Source organism: Denticeps clupeoides, chromosome 3 (assembly GCF_900700375.1).
Source record: "Denticeps clupeoides chromosome 3, fDenClu1.1, whole genome shotgun sequence".
Taxonomy (NCBI): Eukaryota; Metazoa; Chordata; class Actinopteri; order Clupeiformes; family Denticipitidae; genus Denticeps; species Denticeps clupeoides.
This window is the reverse complement of record NC_041709.1, coordinates 12,675,061-12,693,031: the sequence shown is the minus strand read 5'-3', so window position 1 is coordinate 12,693,031 and position 17,971 is coordinate 12,675,061.

Genomic DNA, 17,971 nt, shown 5'->3' with positions numbered 1-17,971 from the left:
CATGCTACCACTAGAGTGAAAACACCGCCAGCATTCAAAAGTTACCAAAACATCAGCCAGAAAGCATAGGAACTGAGAAGTGGTCTGTGGTCACCACCTGCAGAACCGCGCCTTTATTGGGGAGTTCTTGCTAATTGCTCTAATTTCCACCTGTTGTCAGTGTTGCTTCCTAAGTGGACAGTTTTACTTCACAGAAGTGTAACTGACTTGGAGTTACATTGTGTTGTTTAAGTGTTCCCTTTGTTTTTTTGAGCAGTGTATTTAAAAATTATTTCATTCTTCTTCAGGTCACCCCACAGATTTACCTCTAGTTTGTTCCAATATATTTGTTTTCTTCTGATAAAGCCATTGTTTTGTTGATTTGGATGTATGCTCGGGGACCTTGTGTTGAAAGGTCTTCATCTTTCTTGCAGACACCTGAATATATTGGGCCTAAAGTGACTGGTATTTGGAAAAGTTCTGAATAACAATCCCTTCACCTTGACTATCACCACAATTGCTGATTCAAGAAACCAACAACAAAGCATACTACAAAGATACTACAACATCCATGCTTCACCATGATTTTGGAGATGCCAAGTTACCAAATTTCCCACATGGTGCTTTAATGCCTGGCTGAAAAAAGACTTCTGTCTCTCAACCCTACCCCATAGTCCGAACGGGTGGAGAATACAGGAGACTGTTCATTCCATTTTTATTTATAACTTGGCACAAAGCACTTCACATTAGAACAGCGCTCAAGGTCCCTAGTAAGCAAGCCATAGAGACGACAGTAAAAACTCAATTTGGTTTCATCTGCTATTCAGGTTTTAGGACATGAGGACTCTGATATGTCAAAAATCATTATTGACTCTTGAACTATGACCGATGTATTAAAATTATTTGTGGTGAAATAGCAGCATTACAATAGTTTTGCCTTCACTTTTTTACACCATTAACTGTGCCCTGACAGTATATGACTGATGGGCACTCACAATGTCACTGGAACATCTTTATGCGATTACTATTTTCCAAGCAGTTCCTAAGGCCTGCGGTTTTAAAAATAATTTTTTAACTGCTTTAACTGAAGGATTGGACTAAAATTCAATTCACCAATGAAGCAGGAAATAACCTGTTTAGAATTGTACCTGCTCAAGTTGATCAAGTATTTAAAATGCTGATTGTACACATATCTGAAAGCTGATATTATCTGTGACATGGTCATTTAGCCAAAAACACAATTATTAAACAAAATTGCTAAATCATTTCATCATAGCAACATGGTGCCTAATATCATTCAACGATAAGCGTGCGGGTGTTTTATAGCTCAGTTATCTGCACTGCAAGAGTCACCAAGGAGATAAATTCCTCCTAATCTTGTCACAGCCATCATGTCAGTTCACCCACAGATGCCTGATCTAATCGAGTTCAGGATATCAGCAGAGGTGTCGGTGTCCAGAATTTTGTTGGTAGGCTGTACAACAAGGTCACAGGGAGACATTGTTGTTTCAGTTCCGTTCTTGGTCAGCTGGAACGTTCCAGACACAGATGTAATGCTTATTACACAATTTGATGATGGTTCCTGGACATTCAGTAACAGCTACGTGCCACTTATTAGAGATAATTGCCATGTGTCCAGGGGGGTAAACAAACATCGCCTATCAGCACACACTGCTACAAAAGAAGACTGGATGTAATTAGATGTTGTCAAAATCCATCTTTTGTCTGACGTGAGAGTGCCGCTCTAGTTTTCATCTTGAACAATTTACATATCTAAGTGCTGCATTGTCTGTGACAATCCACGCTGCATCTGGATGTGTGATGATACTATTTTGAGGGATTGCTTTGATCAGAATGTGACCGTGTCTGGCACTTCAAGGCCACTTAAAAAAAAACATGTAAAAAAAAAATACCTTTAACCCCGCTGTCAAATGCAATTATGTTAGCTCTCTTTGAAATATATGTGCTGTTCATGCAAATGTGTGCACGGCATAATCTAAATGATTATATTAGTGCTTTAATCAGCTATTCAGGCTAAGGAAAGAGCCCACTTTACCCAGCTTAACTCACAAAGTGACAGAAGGACAGGGTCAAGGATGGGCGAAAAAGTTGTGACACAGAACAAACTTCATGATTTGCAATCCTTGCAAGGCTCCACTGTCCTTTCCCTTTACAGAAAACTACAGATAACCACATTTCTTTCCCATTGGTATTTATTCATTTGTTTTATGGTTTTAATTCAAATTTGTTTTCATCAAAAGTCAGCAGCTATGTTTGAAGTGCTTCTTGAATATACCATCTGTTTGAAATCCCATTAAATTTCATTGGGGTACTATCAAGGTCTAGACTTTTTGAGTCATTTCTTGGTGGATTTACTAGGGTGCTTCAGATAGTTATGGCTCAGCTTCAGTGTTCAAACTTCAAGCACTCTTGATATACTTTAAGGGGATTCATACTTGATATGAGGTCCATGTCCTGCAAGACTGTAATCCTCAAAGAGTGACAACTCCAGTTTTTGTCTTAAGTTATTTTATTGGCATGTGTCAAAGTTGCAAGTGTGAAGAAAATTGTACTCAAATAAAACAATTCTCTTGCAGGCACATGGATGCACTCAGAATATTAAATACACCTTCACAAAGTTTCAAGCTAAAATGAAGAACAGACATGGACATCAAATAATACTCTAGGGGTCTGGCACACTAGGAGAGCAGAGAGGTGACAACAAGACTCCCATGTAGGTAATATCTCTGTCTGATCTGTCTGATTCTACAGGTCTGCGCACCATATAATGAATTTATGGGGTTCTTCCTACTAGGAGAATCAAACAATCTTTGGGCTCTTGGTCTAAATAAAAAGTGGACTCCAGTAAAACATTTGAAAAGTAAAAGAAGACTAAATCTCACCAAATGACAGGGGTGTGGTTTTGGGTTTGTTAGAAATGGGTGGAGTGTAGAATGGTGTAGCCTATGATGTCGATAATAATGCATCTTGATCGCAGAAGCATAGCTCACTGTGATGATGCTCCTGGCCCCAGTTTCCAGAAGAAGCTGATAGAGGAGGTTTGTAGGCCTGCAGGAGAACTGATTTAATGCTTTTCTTTTGTAAACTATACAGAAGCAATAGAGAGGTCTGCCCATGAATGTTTTAACAATTCAATAAACCAAAAAGATTTTTTCATTGTGATGTGTCTATGCATCCACAGAGACATTTAAATTGTCTAGTTAAAAGCCCAAGCAGTGAATGGTATTTCACTCTCCAGAGCACACAGAATTGACCAATGTTGCATCACAGTGTGGCTCAGCACACAGGTACAAAAAGAGTCCTGAAAAAGGGAAAATTTACTTTCAAGGAATGCCATTCATGATGTGATAGCTATTCTTCAATTGACTAACTTTTCCTCATTTGATCAGCATGTATTTCAATATCTATAAAATTTATTTGATTGAAATATGAGTGCCCCTCATAATCATTTACAGCACATACCACATATGCAGCATTTACAAGAACTGTGAACACATAGACTCTAAAAAAGTTAATACGACTATACCGCACAGATGAAAAGTGCATTGTCAGCACCCTTTTATGAGGTTTCTCCTCTAATCCACAGAGAATGACTTATTCATTTAATTGGAGCAGAGGTAGACTATAGCTCATGAATAAATGATGGAACAACAATAGCTTTGTTAATAATTTGAACTATGATAATAGAACAGCATTGATGTCAATAATCAAAAATGGCAGTTCAGTTACAGAAAGTTTAAGCCAAGGTTGTTAGTTATTGACAATACAGATATAATAAGCAAAATCACAGAAAATAGCTCTGAACTAAAAATCCTCTCTGGGTGTGATCAATTCTGTGGTTGCATTTTGTTACATTTTGCATGCTACACATTGTAAATGTTTTTTTCCCCATGTATGCCCAAAAGGTGACCTAAAACATACATAGGATTTATGCATGCATAGTTACTGATGTTTTATTTATTTATTTATTTATTTATTTTGTGAGTTGGAGGTATTGACTGCCATGTCAAACAGGCAAGTCTGGTTAAAGCTACACCTACTGCTGGAACTGGCTGACGAAGCCTTTGCCAGTGAAATGCAAGAAACAACTGAGAAGGTTTAACTGCCGTAGTACTGTAGAGCTTCAATTTAACTAAACAATGATTGGTGTGAATTTGAGGAATGCATCTTGTCATTTGGACATAATTGGCATAGGAATGCATCTTGTCAAACTGAATATCATAGGCATCAGCCTTCAGTATGGCAATGCTGCGCTATATTCGTAACTGATAAGAAATTTTGTTGTGGCGCTATTCAGCTTTTTTTTCTGCAACCTCCAGTAAGGCTTCAGTTCAATTATGGACTTGACTACAAGAGTCAAGCAAGTGTTTTAAAGAGCCTATGATCCAAACACTCGGCTTGCAATTTTCAGTTGTCTGTAATTTTTGTGTCCATTAGAGTTAGCCACTCTCAGCCTAAACAAGGTTTGGAGAAAACAAGGTTTGGATATTGCTGTGCCACAGTCTAAAATAGAGAAAGCAGAGAAAAGAGGTAAGAGCGAAAAGGTTTATTTGACCTGGTAACAGATGGCGTGAGTCATCCGTGGCACCATGCTACAGTGCAGCGGTTTACAGGCAAAGGTGATTGTCACCTCTGAAGGGGAACTGGATACCGACTGATAGATAAATAAATATATAAACCTGTATGTACAACTCAGACCCATTATGACCTTCCGTGTCCTTCCACTGCTCCAGACCCACTTTACACACATTGATTCTCCGTTTCCTGTCAGGCCTCAGCAAGTGATGTCTGTGGATGTGTTTGCCCAGTTAATTTCCCTTGGTAGAGCATTTACAGATGGCCAACTCTTTGCTCCTTGTTGTTTAGAAACCCTCAACAGATTTTGGCCATAAATTAGCATTTACTGTTGAGATCTACATGCCACAGTTAGAAGAACAGAAAAAAGTTCAACAGATTAGCATTTTATACAATGATGTGCTTTTATATTGTCATATTGCTTATGAAATAGCACATGGGCAATGAAGCAACACCGATCATAAGGAACATCTTCTGACATAACTTACAAATATTACTAAAATGAGATTTGAAGTGGTATATGAAATGCTCTTTTTACTGTGTGATCAGCATGGCATTTACAGGTACTACGTACCAACCCCTATGGACCAGCGTGCAAGTGCTGGATGCCAGTGAGCAATTGCGGAACAGCAGGCTCTCTGAGTTCATTAACAGTTGAGCAGCAGGCAGATTTTTCCTCCTGTGGTCAGTTCTAAGGTCACTCTGTAGGTCAAGCCTCTGACACAGACAGTGATTTTGCCCAATGAAACACATTTCTATATTTGACAGTGGAGAGCCAGTTTAGAATTATGAGAAAGTTAATGAGAAATGAACAAATACAACAGCTAATAAGGGGAAATATTATTGGACTTCATTAATATTGTGCTATGTACTATGTTGTTTTGTATTCCACTCACTTTGGCTTTCCCTGTTTTATTGGCTATTTTGAATGAACAGTGGTGTATTGACAATAGAATGGAGAACCAGTTCAGCACTGGCAAAAATCCAATTAACAGTGGTATATTGGCAGTTGCACGGAGAACCACTTTAGCACAGGCAAACAGCCAATAATGCCCTATTTGATCCTCCTTTGTAAGTTTTGAATAAACGTGTTGCATGTTAGAAGCAATTACAAGGACTAAAAATGAGCTGCCAGAATGCTGACTTAAAACCAGCAAACCTTTGCAAGAGAAGTAAAGATAAAAGAAGAGTGGTAAAGGAGATGTCGCAGAGCAAAATGAAACAGATGTGCAGAGGGTGTGGGTGTCAGAGTGGTGGATATTGTTTCAAGACTTAGGTATCAATAATATTCTGCTCTGTTTACTGGAATTGTTATAATATCTACAAATGTTCTATACATAAAGCAGGGAAAGAAAAGAGAGACCAGATTCAGTTGCTATGGTGATTAATTCTCTTTTATTTCTGGGCATGATGGCACAAAGACTTTTCTTAACAGAAAAGTCTGAAAACACTCGGGGGTGAGTTAGTCTTGCATGCAACTATAAGTGAATTGCTCAGTTTTCCAAATAGTTTCTCTGTCTGTTAATTGGTGCAAGACATGGATGCAGAAAATGTGGACACTGCATCATCTTTGGAAAGTGAAGCCATCATGGGTAGCTGTTGACTGTGCTGCTGGTCTAGTGTTGTTGCAGTTCACGTTCTAGAACCACCCATCCCAGGCTGTTAGCATGTAAAAATCCTCAGAGTCACTTTCTCATGTAAATGCAAAATATATGTTTATTTTTATAACTGTATACATGTATTAGTCTTAATGAGAGATTCTAAATTGACTCTAAACAAGAGCGAAGGAGAGTAAAATAATCATTTGTACAAGGTTGACAGTAATCATTGGTGACAGTGAAAATGCATTCAATGATAATTGTACAATAACAACGTCTGCCGCTGCTTCTATTTGTTCTCTCCAAGGCACTGAATTAAGAGCCCAGACAACCTCCAATGAAGAAACCATCAGATGAATCCTGGTCCCTAGCAACTGCTGGCGAGATGACTTAGCATGAAATGTACCAGAGGATCACCACAGCCACCACCACCGTAACAGCTAAAGCTTCAAGGATCTTTAAATAGACCAGCAGCATTATAATGGACATGCAATGTACATCATGACACTGGACTAAACAACTACTCTGCATTGTCCAGTACCACCAAACATCGACAGATTCTGTATACTACACTGTTGGACTTGGATAAATCATCACCAGCCCTGCACTGACACCAATTGCCTTTTTTATTTGTGGATTTAAGCCACAGAATTTTGTGTGCAGAAGGGTCAAGTGTGGGGGGTGTCAACTGTAGGGCTTGTCAAAGCTCATTGAGACATACTGTATGTGATTATGGGCTCTATAAGAAATAAATGTTGTTATTAGGCTACATGTAATGGTGTGTCACGTCTGCAGGCTGACGGGGGATGGAAGCGCAGAAACAGGACATCGTGCAAATGGGATTTATTAATAACCAACACAAAAATAAACCCGCAGGAGTGTGGTGATTGCCAGGAGTAAGTAGCAGAGTCCACATCAATGGTGCAGCCTTGGACTGACTGCCGCATTCTGGTTTTATGGGAGTCCTGATCCATTAAGCCCAGTTGGTGCCAAGTGCAATGGATCGGGACTCCCTTATCAGGTGCATGGGCACCTGCTGTGACATCCCCATGGCGTCACATGGTGAATATGTTTGAAGTGAAAAATAAATTAATGTTTGCGTGAATGACATTCACAGATGATTCTGGTGTTGTGCAAAACTGAATATGAAATTTGTGAAGTGGTGGCCTAGCAGTTAAGGAATCGCCCCCGTAATCAGAAGTTTGCCGGTTCGAATCCCGATCCCAAGGTGCCACTGAGGTGCCACTGAGCAAAGCACCGTCCCCACACTCTGCTCTCTGGGGCGCCTGTCATGGCTGCCCACTGCTCACTCAGGGTGATGGGTTGAATGCAGAGGACAAATTTCACTGTGTGCACCGTGTACTGTATCACATGTGACAATCACTTCACTTCATTTCATTATACCATACTAACCAACTCAAACTGAATCTGGTATACTCTAATCTAAAGTAATTTTTCAAAGCATTATTTCAACATATGTTGTTAATACAGTACATTTTTTCGGCACTGTAGGGGACATAATGTTGTCAATGAGAATGAAGATTTAATGCAAGTTTGTCATCACACAAAACATCACACTCAGCTCCTCCTGAGGAGACAGCTCTGGCGCAAGCTTGAATGAGATTTCTTCCGCAAATAAATCCCCATCAGTCTTTATAATCTTATAGATTATAGGAATAGGCCATCCTTCTTGAAACTGAAAAGCCAGGAAAAAAATTTAACTTAAATTTAAATGGATGGGTGAACAAATCCTCTGCATGAGTAAATCAGGACACATCAGATACATAGTAGTGTGCATATATCTCTATTAGCATAATTGTTTTTTATTTGAAATGCCCTTCAGACCTTGTCTTTTACAGTGCTGTGGAGAAATTTTGGCACACTCATCTTTCCTTGTAGTATGACCATGAACCACTGCACTGTCTTCATTCTGTTTTCCTTAAGACTTGCTGTTTCATCTTAAAGTTACAAACAGATAGCCAGAAATTCTCCTTCAGGATTTTTTTGTAGGCAAAAGAATTTACTCAAGTCTTCTAGGTTCTGAAGCCTCAAAACTGCCCCAGACCATCACACTACCACCGCTTGTGGACATGTTTCACTTACACAAAAAATTCTGAGGACATAACAAAAATTGATTGGTTTACAGAAAGAACCAATCAAATTGTAGAGGAGGCAGGTCTAACTAAACAGAGGAGGCAGGACCAAGAAACTGAATAAATATTTTTGAATCAGTTCACCGATACTGCCGATTATATAAACTCCCGCCTATTCAGTTTTTTGGTCCTGCCTCTTCTGTTTTGTTAGACCCACCTCCTCTCTGGATTTCATTCTGCCCTCAGAACGTTTTTGAGTAAGTAAAACTCCACGACCACCACCATATTTTGCTGTTGGAATTTTTCAGAAATGCAGTGTTACTTTTAATGGGACACACACCTTCCAAATTGTTACACTTTCCGCAGAGGATTTTCCCCAATAGTCTTGGGGATCATCAAGATGTTTTCTGGCAAAAATGAGATGACCCTTAACATTCGTTTGACTCAGCAGTTGTTTTCATCTCGGAACTCTGCCATGCAGGCCATTTTTTGGTGGTGGAATCATGAACACTGAGCTTACATAAGGCAATTGAGGCATACATCCAGTTCTTTGGGTGTAGTTTGGGGTCTTTTTGGGGTAATTTTAGTTAGCCGGCCACTCCTGGGAAGGTTCTAAAAGTAAAAGTGAAGTGATTGTCACATGTGATACACAGCAGCACAGCACACGGTGCACACAGTGAAATTTGTCCTCTGCATTTAACCCATCACCCTGAGTGAGCAGTGGGCAGCCATGACCGGCGCCCGGGGAGCAGTGTGTGGGGACGGGGCTTTGCTCAGTGGCACCTCAGTGGTACCTTGGCGGATCGGGATTCGAACCGGCAACCTTCTGATTACGGGGCCGCTTCCTTAACCGCTAGGCCACCCCTGCCCCCTGTTCCATGATTTCTCTTGAATTTCTTTGGATCTCGACATGATGTCTAGCTTTGGAGGACCTTTTGGTCTACATCACTTTGTCAGGCAGATCTTATTTAAGTGATTTCTTGATTGAGGTGTGCCAGTGTAAGATGGGAAATCCCAGGTCCATGGCGCTTTTGCATTGTACACCAATTACACATACACCAGATTACACCAGTAATCAGGCCTGGGTGTAGCTAGAGATATTGAACGTTTTTTTTCTCCCTTAGCAAATCCTTCACTTAAAAAACACATTTTGTGTTTACTTGTGTGGTCTTTGAATGTATGATTTTTTGAAGATCTGGAGCATTTAGATGTGGCTAACATGGTAATAAGAAAGAAATCAGAGAGGGGGGCAAACTCCAGTATCTGAATAACAACTAGCCTTTGCTCTATGAATTGTACTTTTAATTTTTTAATTTACTTTGAAAATTAAACTGTAAATGAGCCTAAATGTTTGTGGTGGTAGTTGCCTAGTGGGAAACACACTTGACTATGAACCAGAAGACGCAGGATTCAAACCCCACTTACTACCATTGTGTCCCTGAGTAAGACACTTAACCCTCAGTGTCTTCAGGGGGACTGTCCCTGTCACTACTGGTTATAAGTCGCTCTGGATAAGGCTGTCTTACAAATTGCATTTAAAAAATAGAAGTAAAATGTATCTTATTGTAAGGGTGTGCTTATATTAGGGCAGTGACCACCTCTCATAATAAAATAAACATATTTTTAAAAATGGACTGAGCTAGGTTAAGTAGTATGAAGCAGAGTAAAATGCACAAAAAAATAGATATGTACACAAACACAACAAAAAAAGGAAAATATCCCTCACCTGTTCTGCTTTAGGAAAGAAATTGGATCTCTGTGCAAACTGACATTCAGGGAATGTCCTCTACAGTGACAATGACAGTTTAATAATAGCAAATCGCTACTGCAAAGTCATATTTTAGCACATGGAGAAATACAAAGAGGCTTTCTTGCAGCTGTGAAAGCTGTGCTTGGATAAAGCTGGGCCCTGCTAAGAGGCAATTTGCATCTGAAGTTGACAGAACTGTGCAGAAAATCATTTTAGTTGTAGGTCCTTTTCAAAAAATTACCTAGCTCTACTGTTTTGACCTAGCAAATGGCAAAACCATTTACTGTCTTGATATATTGCTTTTTCTTTGCCTCATTGTATTTTACTGAAAATATTTAGACATAATCAGTGAAGAAATAAAGGTATGCAGTCATGAAGCAGCCCCAGTAATGGTCATTTTCTTCTCCATATAAGATAAAAACAGGGCTGTATGCAGGCTCAAAAAGTACTGAGGTCATGAATGAGTCATCTCACCCCCTTTTATTCTCCGCAGAACACGCTGAAGGCTAAGACAGGAACTATACTTGAATGAATGTCATCTGATTTCTTCTTGTTTACCCAGTGTCTATGTAAGTCATGAACTGACTGAATATTATTACCTGCTCTGGACAAATGTTAATTCCCTCGCACATTTAACCTCTGCCTCTGATTAAACATTTATTATTTGAAATAGTGAAATGTGTATGATAACTTGTCAAAAGTCCTCAAAGGTATGTCAAATATTTAATATATAGGTGAGTAAATTATTTGAACATATAGATGAAGGACTACACAAAGCAGCTCCATAGCACAGGGTAGGTCACCATAATCAATGTCAGAATTTAAAGTTTGCAGACATCTTTACACTTCCTTGTTTCTTACAACAGGGGTTTCTTACAACCCTGTTGAAATCTGTTCCTAATCCACCTTTAATGTGCTTTTTTTAGTTCTTTTCAGTCATTATTTTGGCAGGGGGATCTTTGACAGGACATCAGTGGCCAGTTTATTTGAATATAATATAACGGTAAGTGTCCCAGGACACCAAACTCTATGTGCTGAACAAAGAACTGTGTAATAATTTGCTGTTAGGGTATATGCTGTATAGAGGTTGATATTATATATTTCTTTTTCCACTTCATTAATCTGGTTATGAGCATAATAGAGCGTGTAAATCTTATGTCATTTGTAGATGGTTCCCAGGGAAAACAGTAGCTGAAATAAGCATGGTTTAAAGTGGATTTAGAACCCTTTCATATTCCTTTGTCCTTTGTTTTTGGTGGCATTTCACCAATATTTTTCCTGGGAGAAATTAGTACACATTTCTGCACCTGTCAACATATCATTTGTTCCGCCCTTCCTCAGCAAACTGTTCCAGCTGTCCAGATTTGAAAGTTTTCTTCACCAGACGGCATGTTTCAGTTTTTTGCGATGATGTTTGATTGGATTGAGATCAAGGCTAAAAGAAGGCAGCTTTGCTGCATTTTTTGCCTCATTATCTTGAGGGCCCATGATTTTCATCTAAAAAAAAGCTTTCTGACACTGACATTCTGTATGTTTTGCTGCAGAATGCCTTGATTGTTTATGATTTGACAGTTTCATTGCATACTCAAATCTCCCATGTCGGAAAGAATAAAACAGCCCTAATGTAATAATTAAGACTCCTTCATGTTTTCATGCCACTGGCAAGACCAACGTTCTCCCACATCATTGTTTTACGTCATCATAAATATATTTATATATTTATACCAGAGCACTCATAACACTGTCCCGTCTGGAGGTTGGTTCCCCAGCCCCTTTGAATGTCAGTCAGTGTCAGTGAGTGCAGGATACGTTGCAAGAATGGTGGTGAGAGTACGCAACATGGGTGGGTGCGGTGGAGTCTCTGACACAAACTTGACACAGTTCCTTGTCTTCCTCCAGTTCCCAGTTGTCACCTTCCTCTGTTTTCCCATGATTAGTCCTTGAACCACTTTTCCTCATCGTTGTCATAGTCTGGGCAGTCAAGCAGCTCCGGGATGGTGTGGTGAGCACCTAGCTGTCCAATGAACCCTGTGTGTAGTGTTGCTGCGATAGTGGTGAGGTCAGAACTGTTATCCTCACTTCCCAGGTAGTGAGGTCCCCAGATACTGATTTTTTTTTTTAGCTTATTTGTATCCCACAGAGTGCCAGAGACATGCATGTCACTTCGCATTATAATTCTACGTAGGTATATTTTTTGACCTCACTGGGAATGTAGATTGTAGAGTGCAACTTTTTTGCCATCTTCAGCATCTTTTTCACCGTCTGAAGAGCCTGCATGTACAAACCACATCTCTGCTTTTCTGTGTAGATATCTGAGATGCAGCTTGATTCATGAATATACTTTTCAAGGGCATTCTGTATCTTACACAAATATAACTAGAGGGTGTGCGTCAATGCAGCCACATTGCACTCCATCTGAAGAGTCTGCAGATACATGAAAAACTGCAGCAAAACAAAAATACAATGAATATACAGGATGGCATATTGTAGCATCCATTAGCTATATAAAATCCATTATATGTGGTCCTAAACCCTACCAGGCCATTAAAAACGATGACTGGGGTCGTCTGGAATTTTATCCGTAAGAGAAAAGAAACACAAACGTGGAAATGTGATTACAGCCATGTGAAATCTATTTAAGTAATGAACCGAAGGACAGTTGGATGCATTCAAGTTCTTAAATTTAAACTACATTGGATTTGATTGATCAATCAATCAATAGATGCTCAATATCACATGTACATGAAGTTATTCCTGTCTGCATTTTTTTCACTGACTTGATAAAGGTAATGAAACATATCTTTGAGTAATTTTGTGTGTAGTTAATTGCTGAGCAGCTGAATTGTTGTTGGGTGATTATGGATTTTTTTAATTTGATTTGGCGTATGTGGAGTATGCAGTAATGAAATTGGCGAGGTCACCAAACATGTGTGGTGCCACCATTTGGAGTGTGCAGTGTGCTCAAGGAGATGACCATCCCCTGCAAAATAATTCAATTGAAAATCCACTAGAGACACAGGAAAACAGGAAAGGCTTTGTTCTTCCACCTGGGCTTGAGGCCTATCGGTGTCCTGCAGGTGCCACAGACAGCTTCCACACCAAGATTCTTCGACTTGCTGAGCAAGAAAATATTTGTTACAAAACCTGTTAAAATTTCTCCATGTGTGACGCCTCTGCAAATTTGTGATGGCAGTGGCAACACTATAAGTATGTGTCTGCAACCCTGGGTCTGATGTTCATGAAAGACAATCAGTACATGTGAGTGAAAATGTGACAAACTTGCATGAGACTGTATCAATTGTATTTTCTGTGCACATGGAATTAAGTATACATTTATTCAGGTCATACCTATTAATATAGGAAATACTTAAATTCCACATGTAGTTACTCTGTATATAGAGTAACGGTATAGTGGGAGCTGTCTGTGGGGCTGACTCTGGAATTGCAGTCGGGCTCATAACTGATGGGTTAATTGTCATCTTGCGGCTTTTAGTGGAACTATTTTGTGAGATGTAGTTAACTCAGTGCCAGAACTGAGGAGGCAATTGGAAAACTCTTCAGACTTATGTTCACATTTGACATTTAAAAGTTTGCATTTCCTGTGTACCTGCTGGTCTAAAGGAGCTTTTTATCTGGCTGAATTGCCAGGGTTGAACCTTGGAGAATTTATACTGTGGATTTAATAGCTTGTAAGACTTTAACTATGTAGAAAGCAGTTTTACTCTCACTCATGCCTGCAAATATGTCGCCCACAGTTTTAAAGATTTATCTACCGGGCTGAGCTGTCTACTGCTGAGAATTAAATGGCTCTTGATTGCTCCACAAAAATAGCCAGGACTGACATTGTCAGTACAAAGGAATCCAGTCATTAATAGTCTAAGATTTTAGAGAACAATTTCAGCATATTGTGTAAAATAATTCACTGGATAATTGCTGAAGTTCTAAAAGGTAGGAATGACAGATTCATCATAGGAATGAAAGAGGAATATTTTTTCTCAGATGACTTTGCAAAGATTGTTATGGTCACAGATTTGTGGATTTTGAAATGCGAAAGAACTGTGCTTGTTGTTCTCTTTTAAGATTACTGTAATGCAACACATTACTTACATGCAACACATTAGGTGCAGATAACTAAAAACTACTGCAGCAAAGCAAGCCAAACTAAACAGTGGCAAATCACTGTGTGTCCGTGGAGCTTGTTTTCAGGCTGAATTTAGAGCTTCATGACAATAAATATTTGTAAAAATGTAATGTTTGAGTTTTCTGTTCATTCCAATAATCCAATAATCATCCCAATAAAACTTGAATTATTGTTTTTATTATATTTACAATATTTGTCTTGATTCTTTGTGTTAAATGCATGTCTGTCCTGATAACAAAAAGTAGAGGAATCAGGTATGTAGTGTATCAGGTATAAGTGCTTAAGTACTAAAGATAGAATATCAAGAAAATAGTTAGAATTTACATTGCTCAACAAAAGTGCTGCCACTTTAATTCAGAAAGCTGTGGGAAACTGATTATCCTCAATGTGAGTCACAATGAGCTGACTCATGTTATTATTTCAGCCTGGTGAAGCGCTTCAAAGCTAATCACACACAGGATGTCTAATCTGACTAAAGATAAAAAAAAAAAATCATACATCCAAAAATACATTTGACCATGCACTGAATATCTTCACCTGAAATTTAAAGACATGCATTACAATCTATGACATGAATACTAAAATATGGCAGACTTATGTACATAAAATTATTTTTTAAGGTGAAAATTATATTATACATTCTAGTTGTTTGAGAGTTGCTTTGAGGATCCCATTTTGTCACTCTTCAGATGAGAGTCAAAGAGAAGCAAACCAGTAAAATTACACATTTTTAGCAACATTTTCACTGCCAGATTTTTACTATTGGTTTAATTTCATACAACTAAATACTGTTTTACTGAAATTTACTGAATTGGTATAAAGGTAAGTGGTGAGTTGGCAGAAGTTGAAAAGGGAAGGTTATCCAAAATAATGTACATATCAGAATGATAGAAATCAGTATTTTTTCATGGAACTTAAAGCTGTTCTGCAGCAACGATTACTCACAATCACCTCTGTCTGCATAAAAGTAGTATTGGAACTCACTCTGTTACCCTGCCCTTGTGGGCATTATTTGAACAGTCTTGCTCTGCAGAAATTAGTATATTGCTGGGGAAACTCTGACAGGAAGAGGTCTGGCAGACCCAAGAAATTTCAACAGCTTGCATGATAGGACACTCACAGGACCACAGCTTGGAAGTGTGATCAGTCTTCGTTCCAATATGTGCCTGGGTATTTCTGTTACTCCCTGTAATTGTAATAATTATCCATTTATGAGTTTTCATTGTTTTGTTTGATATGCAGTCTTGATCTTCTTGCTGGTTTTGTCTTTTATCTCAGTTTCCCTTCAATATCTAAACATTTTTCTTTCCATTTGGCTTTTTTATGTCTTGAGATTTAGTGTTCCTTCTTATTCCTCCAAATTGTTGCAAACTTCATCTGTTAGGATGTATTTGGGTCTTACAAGTAGCATCTGAAACCATATCGAGCTATTACCAGCATATTAAACACCGAAAAATTCTGGCTGACTGCACCTCAGATGCTCACAGGCTAAGTGGAATAAAGAAAGCCATGCTCCGATGCTTTCCATTCTCTCTCCCATGATTTTTCTTCTACTTATTCTTCATAATTCATAAGTCATAATGTCATCCACCGTGAGATTTGCATCAATAAATGGAAAATGGGAAAAGTACATTTAGGTTCTGCATTGTTCTGCGAATGTTGACTTACAACTGCACTGAACAAAACTTTTGTTTTTTCTCCCATTTTTCATGAGCTGAACTCAAAGATCTGAAACATTTTCTACATACACAAAAGGCCCAATACTCTCAAATATTCTTAACCATTCTGTCTAAGTCTGTGTTAGTGTGCACTTCTCCTTTGCCGAGATAATCCATCCCACCTCACAGGTGCGGCATATCAGGTGCACATTTTGAGTAAATTAATATTTCCTGCACATACCTTACATTACTATCATTATTATCCCTGGCCAATGAAATAATAATCAAAAAAACTATTTCTGCATTTCTGTCGGATAAGTTCACTGGCCATGAGAGACTGCACAGTACTTACAGGAGGTTAATGAGTGCAAAATATTAGGAAAAAGTATTCCAATCATGCCAGTTGCTTGTCCTTGAGCTGATGCTACTCATTAATGCAGCACAGACCTTTCACACCCACGCTGATGAGGAGCACAGATTCAGCAGCGGAACTGTGAATGACCTAACAGGCGCAGAGAGGGAGAGTGCATGCAGTATTTCTGGAAAGTGAGGTATAACACACACATACACACAAACAAATAATATATATATGTCCATGAACCTTGGAAGATGTTTAATTAAACCGTATTGATTTACATTGTTCTAAGCAGTCACACAATCTCTATGACCGTAATTCGTAAGAACATGTTGCTTTTCACTGATCAGTCACTAGAATCATTGATTATCTCATTACAATGGCACCTATCAACGGCAAGTGACCAGTCAGTTCTTGAAGCTCATGGCTTGGAAGCAGGAGATAGGATCTGTGGATCGAACTGTCGGAGCATCTCTGGAACAGCGGATCTCACCTGGTACCCGGTGATTAGCACCTACCAAAATGGACCTGTGAGGGACAACCTGTGAAATTCTAACAGGGTCGTGGGTCACTAATGCACATGGACAATGACGTCTAGCAACTGCAGCACAAAATTGCAGACAACCTGAGCGCTTGTCTTCCTGATTATGAGGTTGCGCTGCTGCAGAATGGTCACTATGCGACTGCCTCCTGGCACAGAAGCAGTCAACAGCACTGACAGACTTGACAGGCCTGGTGACAGTCACAGGCAGAACATGGTAAGTGTTGCAAAAGAGGAGCAATGACGGAGAAGCCTTTTACACCAATTTCAGCAGTTCCTGAAGCAGATTCCGAAGTCGCTGTTTTCTTGTCGGCTTTGATCTCATGGTAATATTGAGAGAAAATCCATGATACTTGACAGCAATAAACACAAATATGTATTAATTAGTGAAAATTGACAATAACACACAACGTTCAAAACCTATCGCTAAATAAATCAAGGTTCTCAGCGTACATCCTCTAGCATCAAATCTTTAGATGATTTCAGCATGTGTAGCTGAGAATTAGTGTCAAAGATGTCTGAGGGATTCATTTATTTATTTGAACAAATCAAATAAATAAATATTATATGAAAAAAAAAAAACATGATAAGGTTCTTTAACAGATATTCAGTTTGAGACACATTTAATGTATCTGTCTGAATTTCTGGCCATCAAAGATTTGTCTTTATTATTTTCTTTGTGGCTATGGCTTTGTGGCAAGTTGCTTGAAATGTGAAGTGATGTGACGGAGAATTAAGCCTCTTATGGAAGCAGTGATGGTGGCTCCTATGCAAAATTCTATACATGTTCTTTCAGGCTGTGGATGACATATAGTGGAGCCTATTGTCCCACAGAAACGTCACCGCCAAGTCATTGATCTCCCTGGCAGCTTTCTAAATAGCTTGGATTTCCAGTCATTCTGGGAAAAGCAGATCATGTTCCTTGCTTTGTGATCCAGAAGCGCTTCCTTTTCATTCCCACCACTTCAAACCGAATGCTGTGCTTGGATACAGCAGTGAACCCTCCATTGAAATGATAATAACCCTGGAGCGATCCCCAGCTGGGATGCAGGGAAGCATTTACCCAACCAGCATTCCATTAATCAATATTTGGAAATGATTTGGAGGTGGTTTTTGGCTGTGTGACTCACCGGGCCATATTTGTTTGGCCAGCTTTCTGCTCTCCAGCCAGCCACGCACTTCCCTTATGCTCTCTCACTGCCGCTGCCATGAGGGGCACTGCATCTGATTCATTTTTTATTGGCGCGGCTACCGCAGCCG